Consider the following 11,562-nt stretch of genomic DNA (forward strand, 5'->3'; position numbering starts at 1 on the left):
CTCTAAGTTTTGAAAATTTTAATTCATAATATGTGTGTAAAATAAAATTGGTCTCCCCTAAATTTTTACAATTTTAGTTTATATTATGAGAGTTGATATCTATATACATGAATTAGTCATCGAGTGGATATATTTCTTGCAATAATTAATTATCAATTGCAAGAGTTACATAGCAGGTTTAATGATCATACCTTGGAATTGCTTGTTTTGAGCACTGCATTAGATTCTAGAAATAGATTTATGCTGTTCAAGATTGATGATATTTGTAAACTTGCAGAGAAGTTCTATCCGAATGATTTTATGGAGTAAGAACTAGTACGTTTAAAAATAGAACTTCAACATTTTGAGTTCGACATTCCAAATCATCCTGAATTGCAAGAATTATCCGGTATTCATGAGTTATGTCAAGGTTTGGTGAAAACAAAAAAAATCAGTGATATATCCTCTTATTGACAGATTGATTAAACTTATTCCTATTCTTCATGTATTAACTGCAACTACAGAGCGGGCATTTTCAATTATGAAAACAATCAAGACAAAGCTCCGAAACAAGATGGAAGATAATTTCTTAAATGATTGTCTAACTATGTATATAGAAAAGGAAATTGCTGAAAAATTTAGCAATGATTCAATCATAAATGAATTTAGTTCTATGAAAGAGCGTAGAGCTCAATTTACTTCTCAGAAAAGATGTTGAAATTTCAAAGTATGTTAACATAACTTTTATCTTTTTTCAATTGAAAATAGTTACATTTATATTACATGGTATATATATATATATATATATATATTGCATAGGTGACATATTGGAGAGCATCTTCTCATAATGTACAAATTGGATGGTTTGTGATGTTATAAGATATTTAATCAAAAATTATCTTTTTTGTTAATTTTTGTTATGACTGTACCGCATATTTATGAATAGACATACGTTTATAATTAAATTTAATATTTGATATTTTTAGATGTCATATATTTAAATAGAAGAAAATTATTTTGAACATAATATATTAAGATAATTTTATTAGGAAAAAATTTTGGCCCAAAAAAAAAAAAAAATCCTGGCTCCGTCACTGCTTGCCTCCAACTTTTTTTCGGGCTTTTTTGTTCAGCTTTTTACTAATCATGTTTGTTTGTCTTACTCAGTTGCTTGATGAATACTCACCATGAGCTAGAAGCTTCCTTGTAGCACCCAGAATTTCTTCGTAGTGGCTCCCTTCCATGCCTCATTTAAGAAGGAAACTCAAAGTGGCTTTATTTCATTATATTCCATCCATACCCAATTTCATTCATTTAATATCTCTTTGGTGTCATTGACATAACAAATACCTCCCCTGAGATTTTTAACAATTGCATAAAGCGCCCCTCAAATTCTAAAAATTACATTTATCTCCCCTATTTTCATTATTTAAGTAACATTCTAGATCCAAAAGTTTATACTTTTTCCCAAAATTTCTATAATACCCTTGAGTTATAATTCATAGCAAAAATGTAAAGAAAAAAATGGTTTACTGTCTCTATTTCATTTATTTGTATTTCCTACCACTATTACCTACTGATCAACATCTAAATTACCATTAAATAAACACTTATCTTTGTTCTAATGTTCCTCTTTTACCTAAAATTTTCGATGTAAACCATTGTATCAACTATAAAATGCTACATTATATACCCAAAAACTTACCTACAATCTCATAACAATATCAGATTTTACTTAATATACTACAATATTCATCAATATTCCTAAATTTCAATTTCATGACTGCCACCTTTTTAATACAAAATAATCTAAACCATCACTACTAATATTAATATTCAATATATTCCATTGGCACAGAGTTCAAAATCAATCAAATTTCCTCTGTAGGAATAATATCAATAATTGTAAATCAAAAATAGAAATACAATGCAGTTATAAATATATAACAAGAACACTTTTTTTCATGATAACCATAATAGCATAACTTATATTTAGTTTCTATTCTATTTATTATCCTTAATTTTTATTTTTTATCACTGTCACTATCTTCATCTCCATCTAATTTGATAATGAAATTAGCAATCAATTTGTCATTTGACAATTTCAATTTGCTAATACCTATCAAAAATTGAAAATAAAAATGGGCGCAAGGAAACTATTTACTAATAATGGAAAATCGATGATTAGGAATAGATACTAAGATATATAAGTATTTGTGATTTAGTGTGTATGCTGATTTTATTAGTAGCGACAGTACACATTTGATTGATAATAATAGATAAATGGATTTGAAAGAAATATAAATATATAAGAAAGAAAATAGATAGTTAAATTAAAAAAACTATGGTTTGAATTATTGGTTAATAATCGATGAGAGATTTTTAATATTTGATAGAGTTTTTCAATAAGTTGACAATTAATAAAGGGTATTATTGTCTTTTTATCACAACAAGAGAGGTCTCTGTAATTATGTAAACCTCAAGGAAGTCGAATGAAATTGTCGAAAACCTCAAGGGAGGTTTTTGAAATTATCCCTAAATCTAATGAGTAATTTTGCTTTTGTTTTAACTTAGAAGCATAAAATCAATATGTATAATGAGCAATTGAATCTGAGTATCTACTTCATTCATTCAATACGAGTAAGAACAACGAGTCCAAAAGAATTCAACATTTCAATATTAAGTAATGACGCACCCTTCCAAAAGGCTCAGGCCAAGAATATCCATCTCACTTTCAACTCTCAACAGTTTTTTGCTCTCTCAATCTTAGTGTTCTTTCTTTCTTGAGCATCAAGGCTATATGCATTATATAGTGGATTTGTCAAGCCTGAAAGATCACACGTTTCTAGGGACTTCAGAAGCAAACAAAGGCGGGGGATGATGGGTGCCTTCCAGGTTTCCACGCTACAGGATGCTGGGTCCACTCAATCTGTTGTGGCTCTCACCGACCAGACAAAGAAACGTTTAGGTGCTAATGGGTAAAAAAAATATAATAAAAAAGTGGGTAAAACCAATAATATATATTTTAGACAATAAATTTTAGGCACATATAAACACCTATTCTGTTTGTGTGAAGGAGTTCAAGTCTCAGCAGGGAAAATTAAAAGGAACAGGAATACATGAACATTATTGGACGTACACTCGGAAATTCAAGAAACGAAAGGCAACCACCCAAATTATATGTAAAAAAAAAATCAATTAGGAGTGAAATTTGATGGTGAAACGTAACTGATTTGCTCGGTTAAATGTTGGTTTAACCAATATATTCTTCTCCTCAATCCTCTTTCTACCCGATAATGCCCACCATTTTAATCTTTCCCCAGCTAATTTGACTAGTCTGCAATTCATTCATTCAGTTGTTATTCTTTTTTCTTTTTTTTTGGAGTTGAAGATTAATTGCAACAAAAAAAATCAAATTTAGTATTTAACAGAAGATGCCAAAGAAGTACTAGTTGTATATAATGCCAAAGAGGTACTTATAGATAAAAGGAAAAATCGTTTAAAATGATCCCTACATTTTATTAGATAAATTTTTTTCGTTCTTCACTTTTAAAATATTAATTTTACGTCCTTTCCAAATTCAAATCAATAAAATTTTGTTTCAACCTAAGTTTTTGAACATTTTTTTAATCTGAAATTACGACATAATCACATGTGATCATCTTTCATGTATAAAACGACTTGTTCTCACTTGTTTAGAGGTAGAAACGAATATGAATTAGATTAGATAATACATTTTTAGAGAAAAAATAAATATAGTTTGGATCAAATTTCATTTTTTATATGAAAATTTAAATATGGATGGATCACTTGTTTAATTACAAATGGTATCTAATTTTTCTTGCTAATAAAAAATGATCAAGTGTGAGTTACTTGATGAATTCAAAGTAAAAATTGGTCAAAAATTTAAATTAAGACTAAATTTTATTGATTTAAACTTAAAAGGGTTGTAAAGCTAATATTTTAAAAATGAAAGATAAAAAAATTTATTTAAAAAAATCTGAACGACGTTTTAAATAATTATTCCTAGATAAAATATTGAAGTACTACTATTAATCGTCATAAACTGGCATGGTTATTGGTTAATCGACCCGGTAAAGTGTTTGCGGACGAAACACTCCAGCCAAGGTGGCAGCGGGCGACGCATCCAAGATAAAAATGAATGGTGTATACACTTATGGGTATTTTAAAAAGATAACTTCATACAATTTGAATGTGAATTTTAAACTTTACCAAAATAAAAAAAAAATTTACACATGTCACGTGCATCTAATCGTTAGGTTATAAATTGTTAACATAGAAAAAATTTGATTACATTTTTTATAATGTAAAAAAATTAATTAATCATAGAAAAAACTAATCATATTTTTATAATTAATGAACAATAGTATATTTGAATATTTCCTAAACACAAAATATTTAACTACTGATAGTTAATAAGTTTGTTTGGATGGTATCTTATATGGAAAAAATTTATTCGATTACATTATAAATGTGTTTTCTTAATCACTTTTTTCTAATCTTTCTATCTAGTTTTTTTAAATGTCACATACATACATCATATCACCAAAAAATTTTTAATATTTTTTAAAAATTATTCTAAATAATCTTCTATCCAAACACACTTATGAAGACTAATATACTAGGATTACTTCTTTTCCGTCGCAAATGAAAGAAGTGAAGGAAGAAAGCAGTGGTAATCATTAAGTGTTTGGATAGCACTATTATCTCAAACAATATTTCGCTTGCATCATAAACACATTTCCCAACTCACCTTTTTATATTCTCAACTACCTTTTTATCTCACATACATCGCATCACAAAAAGTACTACAATAATTATTTCAAATAATATTTCAAATAATACCCTATCCAAACAAACCAGCTTAAAGAGTGTCGAATGGAAATGATACATTGATCGAACGAGCCACAATCCTTAGACCCACTGCCATGGCCAGTTGAAAGGATCACTTCAATATTACAAAACAATTAATATGTTCTTCAAACTGTTTTATTTCTTCAAACTAGTAGGAAAAAGAATTTAATAATACCATGTGACGACGGTCACCTTGACCCTACCGCTATAAAGAAAGGACCGGGGCTTCTTGTATTTCCAGTTACCTCGGTCCGAGGTTGTATCAATTTGGCTCCTCAATGAAATGCCGAGCCCCTCAGTGTCTCGATTAATGAATTGTCCCTAATAATTGACACCTTGAGGGACCCCCAACATCTACATGAAAGAAAGACATGACGTTTGACGAGATCTGACCGCTGCTACATCTTGTCAACACAGACAGGACACACAGGCTGTCAGATCCTAGGGAATTGGAGTCCACCATCAAGTCCATCCTTCCCTCCGGTTGATCTTCTATAAATATCATTCCCTCCTAAATAAAGGGAGAGAACTCTCTACTATTTTCATTTCCATTATTCATTTTCCAAAAAACTAACTTAATCATCGGAGGTATTCTGGGAGAAAAAGCCCTGTCTAGTGTGTGTATCAGGAAAAATACAGCACAAAGTCACGTCGCTCGGGAAGAGGACGTATTAGGTCAGTTCGGCTTGACCGTTCAGAAATAATCTTTTCACCATGCAATGAGAGCAACAAATGAGACTTGAATATACTGCTAATTGATAAAACAGGTCACGTACACTAAATGCTAAACAAGCCAATGAAAAGCAATGAGCGCTTGATTTATTAATAGGGCATTGTTAATACCACTTAATATCTTTTATAGTTTTTACAAAGAAGAAAATAAAGCATCATAAAGAAAAAAAAAGTAAAGTGGTTTTTCAGATAAAATTTGTTGAAAACAAGAAAATTTATTTTCCTACAAGAAATAAATGGCGCAGTTTTTCCTCTTCGAAAAAAAATTATAGCATCAACCAACTCTCATGATTAGTCAACCAACTTTCTCCATAACGTATCTGAGTCAACTCGTCATATTTCTTATGAGAAAAAAAAAAGAAATGAGCAAAGGGAGGTTTATTCTTACAACCTTCTCTAATTCAGTTGTAATTACTAATTGATTGATTTTTTTCAAAAATATAATTGACTGAGTAAAAATTGTGCACCAAGCTACAAAAAGAAATGGAATTGTTTTTTTTAAAAAAAAAAAAAGTTAAAGCATTATTTAACGTGAACTCATTAGTCTTGAAACATTACTCAACGTGTACTCATTTACAAACTAACAAGTCATATCTCTCAATTGATCGGGCTGAATTGAACTTAAATTGAGATCAAATGAAATTGATACGATCAAATTCGAGTAAGTCAATCTAAAATCGAGATAGAGTTCGAATTGAACTCAAGTTCAAACTTATTAACTCAAATCAAATCGAACTCGAGTAGCACTGCTTGAACTCAAAATTTAACTCGATTCGATTCCACTCCTTTTTAATTTACTTGTTCAGAGCAAACTTTGGTTTCTTACTTTCTTGTACTTACCGACAATGTTGAAATGTTGGCCCCACTTGTAGTTGCCATCCCCGGAAAGCTTCTGAATTAGCAGTTGATATTCGCGTGCTTCTCCGCGTTAGCCAAAATTTGAAGGTTAAGAAATAAGAACTACTGACAAAGAGAACTACAGCAGACAAGTTAAACGTGGCTGTTCACGCGCGATATAGAAATAGATGCAAACGAAGATACAACCATACTCGGAACATGGCCAATTTGGGAACAGAAGATTATGCCAGTTTGTAGAACGCTGTAAGCATCATGTATCATGACACAATTCAATTAGACCTGCCAATTCCTAATAACCTTTCACACATAAGACAAAAAGTACAGGTCTTTCTTTTTCTTGGAGTCGATGAAGTTCTAGTTTTCTTGTTCTACGAAGATGATGAAGGTCTAGTTGCTTCTGTATTTTGGCTCTGCCATAGCGTAATGGTAAACAATAGCCATAAGAAATATGAACACGCCGAGAAAGCTCGCAAAGAATCCCAAAGCCTGATCATCCATCGCTGCAATAACAGATATTCAAGACAATTATTTAGCGTTAGAGTTAAGATGGTTATCTCAGTCAAAAGTAGTACTTTATTGAAGGACGTAGTAAAATGATGCTTGCTCTATTAATTCCATGACAGTCAGAAAAATCTGTTACCTTTGCTTGGAAACGTAAAAAATAAATACAAATAAATAAATAAATAAGAACACGGAGCAACTTGCAAACTACAAGAACTCTTCATGATGTTCCCAGCTTTTTACAATCCTCTGTTTTTCAAAATGGCTACCTCAATTCCCTCAAAAGACAAGATCCTCCACACCCCCCCCCCCCCCCCCAACAAAAAAAAAAAAAAAAAAAACTCAGATGCCTACTTCTGGTCAACTACCCTTCGTAGTACCAATTCATTCATCATTTTCTTAAACCCCTATGACAATGAAGTGACATGGATAATAGACGCCCTATAGTGTCAATGCACCCAACTCATTTTTAATCTATTCCACAACAAAACTGGGTATTTCTTTCACAAGATTCTCACAATCTTCGTTGATTGGAGACTCTAAATAACAATTATTAAAGAAAATCAATATATTATTTTCACAAGGCCACGGTATCTAAACAAAACAGGCAACCATCAAGAATGCCACCCTTGACTCATCGTACTCTTCACATAGGAAGTAAAAATCTGATCGAAGAATTATTGCAACTGTCCTCAATAATGTATCCCTATCTCATTATATATGAATCACACATCAAAATCAAGAACCCACCTCTAAGATTCCTACAACATCCTTACCTTCAATAATTGTCATCATAACGTCAAAAGAAATACTAAGATAATCCATCATATACATGTTTCTTCGTTTTTTTCCTTTCCTGAAAAATGGATGCACGAGCTATTCTTGATTAACTTATCCCATCTAATAGACACGAGAAGCTAGCTTTGACACACATCTTTCTGAATGTGTATGAACGTAATAACATCATTTTATACAAGAAATTGCAGCTGAATCAGCTCAATTCTCTGAAGGTACGAGGTTTGACACTACTCTTGTGACTGAGTTAAACAACTGCTCCATAACGAGGGTAAAAAAAAAAGTAGCAATTAGCAAATACACAAACATATTACACAGCTATTGGCCAAAGTCATTTTCCCCCAAAAAAAAAAAAAAGAGAATTCCTGATAGTTAAACAGGAAGAACTAGAATAGACAAATTCAAAAGGGAAAGATGGACAAGAACGGGAAAAAAAAAAAAGAAGAAGACGGAAAGCAGAAGGCGATCGCAGTGGGATTCGAACCCACGACCTTTAGATCCGGAGTCTAACGCGATATCCACTCCGCTATGCGATCCCTTTCTAATTTTGCATTGGAATGGAATTCTTGGTTCAATTCAGAAGAAAACAGCATACATACGAAAGAAAGTGACAATTGAGATCTGAACTTTTAGCCCGGTACACAGTTTTCACCCCATCTATCATCATCTGATCTAAGACAGTTACGAATGTCATAAATGGTTCCAAACTGAAGCTAATAAATGCAAATACATCCAAAACCTTTTGTTGTCTCCACTCTTTTTGCTTTCAAAAATATGAGAGAGTCTAGTAATTTATTCGTTACGTGAGGGAAAAAATTTAAAAATATTGGACGCATGGACGAGATTTTCATACAAATAGACGGAAGGACAGATCGCTAGTGGTCATACCTTTTTCCGATGATAAAAATATAAATAAAAGGCCAAGAGTTTCCGGTGAACCGCGGACGTCGACGTCGTCCTCGTAAACCAATCACGCTCGCGTCGCAAATGAAGAGAGCAAACCGCAAACGTTAGTGAGTATAGCCCAGGGTTTATTGCTAATTTATAGAGGGGTACTTCCGGAACTGAGGCTGATGAATGAGGGTAGTTTGGGAATTTAGAAAAATGCACTGCAGAAAAATAAGAAAATGTAAGTGTGGCTGCTGGGATTCGAGCCCAGGTCTCCACGGCCACAACGTGGAATTCTTACCACTAAACTACAGCCACTTTGTGTATATTCGTTTGCTAAATTTACTAACAAGGAATAAGTAATCTATTAGATCTAGATTGTCTAATGACTATACTAAAAGTAAATTGATGGTATTCAGTGCTAATAAAATCAGCTTCTTATCCTTTTCCAATTTAGAATCACTAGCAAAGCCACTGAATTAATCTTTGTGTCCGTATATTCTGCCACGATTATCATCAAATCTTGAATCCAAAATATCATGCTTATAATTTCTCATACTTTACTATTCAATCCAATCCTTCCCTAATAATACGAGATTCGTACTGGCTAATAGCTATTAAACTTTTGTAGTGTATTAACAAACATCATGAAGACTTTCCTTTGGCGCATGTCCCTAATACATGCATATATATTCTCTCAGATATTTTCATTAAGTTGATAGAAATTTCCTCATCAAATAAGATCCTATTCGTACGTTTTCAGCCTAAAAAGGGAAGAAAGTTACAATTTGGTATATAACTTGCGTGTAAATGACACAGCAGATAACATGAAATCACCAAAGACGATGGCAGCTGCTGTCCAATAGGTGGTGCATACTACGTCACTGCAATTACAGGCTTGCCTAACTCGCAATAAATCCAATCGCCCGAGCAACCAAAAATGTCTAAAACCCATAATCACCCAAATTAATTTTGCTAATGGATCAAATTAACTGCAGCCTATGTGGCAGATCAACGCTCGCATCATCTCCTGCAATACAAAGTAGGGATAATTTTAGAAATCATCCATGAGGTTTCTAACTATTTCACTAGCCTTTCATAAGTTTCAAAAATTGCGCTAATTTCATGAAGTTAATTATCTTGTAATATTTAACTCCAACCAATACCTACGAAATGATATTAGAAGAGAGAAAATAATATGATTTTAACATTGCCCATCATCTATTATATTATTTAATATCAATCTACATATTAAAGAAAAATACTAAATTTTGTTGTTTATCAATAGGGATCAAATCATATATAACATCCAAATTAGTATATTATTTTATTTTTTTTTACGTAATACAAGATTCAAAATTTTCTTTTCATACTCATTATCAAATATGATCAACAACAAATAATCAAAAACTTTGCAACCAATATTACAGAAAACAAACTTTAACATCATAAATATTCTTATCAATATATTCAGGTTAGTTGTTGAGTTTTTTATGTTAAAATTTGCTCTTCGTAATATTTTGATTACAAAATTTTTAATTATCTGTTACTAATTATGTTTGACTATAGATTTGTAGCTGAAAAGAGTAATTTAGATCTTATATTAAGTGAAATATATTGAATAATATACTATTTTTGATATCATATGTGATTTAATTTCTAATAATAAATAACAAATTCTAGTGCTTTCTTTAATAATTGGGTCGGTATTAATTTAATTAAACAATTTAGTAGATAAGGAGCAATAGTGAGATCATATTATTATCTTTTCTCTGCTAAACATTACTTTTTAATTGTTGATTGAATTTAGATATTATAAGAGAATAAATCTTAAGGGTGATTAATGTAATGTTCAAAATTTAAAGGGAGGCCAGTGGAATAGTTAAAAACTTCAGAGGAGGTTTCTGATATTATCCCTGCAAAGTAATAAAAAAAAAAGAAATTTATACACCGCTCCGATAGTATGAAGATGTGGCCCACCTTGACTAAATTAGACGGCTTACGAAGAAGAAATCGCCTAACTGGCCGAACACAGGAAACTACTGTACTCTTTCTTGCTCTACGGGACCCGCCACCGCATCAGTTTCGCAAGCGGTGTTTATAAGCGTGGAGACATCAACGTAGGACTACGTTTTAAAACCTCAGAATTCATCTGATTCAGACTCAACAGAGGTAAACTGCAAAACGTTGTGGGTTTAACCCTTTTTGTTCTTTAATTTGTATTCAATCTATTCTTAATGATCTTATGCAATCAACGTGATTGTTAAACATTTTGACATGTTTGGGACACTTGATTTGTTTAGATTTAGATCTGAAATCGTCAGGTGTGGGACTACACTTTCGTTTATTTCAAGCTTCCATCACGCTCTTCACACACACATTTAAATCTGGTTCTTTTTTTTTTCTTTTCTCGTTGCCGTGATCTTGAAGATTTTTCAATCTTTCTGTCTCTCTCAAAGGTTGGTACAGTTTGGTGTGGAGCCAATTATTAATGCATGCTTTTCATGTCTGTTGTTTGTCTGAATTTTGCTGTCGAGCATTAAAGTTTTTCGGTTATATAAGCACAAAGCTCAAGTTTTGCCGATTGCTGCATTTTGTTAATACAACTACATTCTTGAGAATTGTATCAGGTGATCAAAGCTTCAAATTTCTGTCCGTGGGAACGAGTTGGGGATTGCAATTAAATCTTCCTTTGTTTTTCTTTTCGTCGTTATTATTGTTTTTAGATCATTGTTTGAATTGGTATCAAGATGCAAACTTTACCAGAATTATTATGTTTTATTGGGATTGACTGGAATTAAATGGCCATTTTTGGGTTTTGTTGGATTTGGTTCAGGAAGTAGAGAAGTGAAACAAATGGCCAAGGAAGTTTCAAACGGAGAGAACCATGTGACCACAAAACCACCCCCGGAGCCCTCGCCTCTGAGAAATGCC

General features: G+C 32.0%; 2 non-coding genes across 2 annotated transcripts; both read right to left on the reverse strand.

Moving 5' to 3' along the window:
• Positions 1-8,203: 8,203 nt before the first annotated feature.
• Positions 8,204-8,276, reverse strand: TRNAR-CCG. The gene has a single exon. It is a non-coding gene; the product is annotated as a tRNA-Arg (tRNA).
• Positions 8,277-8,874: 598 nt separating this feature from the next.
• On the reverse strand, positions 8,875-8,946 carry TRNAH-GUG. The gene has a single exon. It is a non-coding gene; the product is annotated as a tRNA-His (tRNA).
• Between the last annotated feature and the right edge of the window lie 2,616 nt (positions 8,947-11,562).

The sequence above is a fragment of the Coffea eugenioides genome, chromosome 2 (assembly GCF_003713205.1).
Source record: "Coffea eugenioides isolate CCC68of chromosome 2, Ceug_1.0, whole genome shotgun sequence".
Lineage (NCBI taxonomy): Eukaryota > Viridiplantae > Streptophyta > Magnoliopsida > Gentianales > Rubiaceae > Coffea > Coffea eugenioides.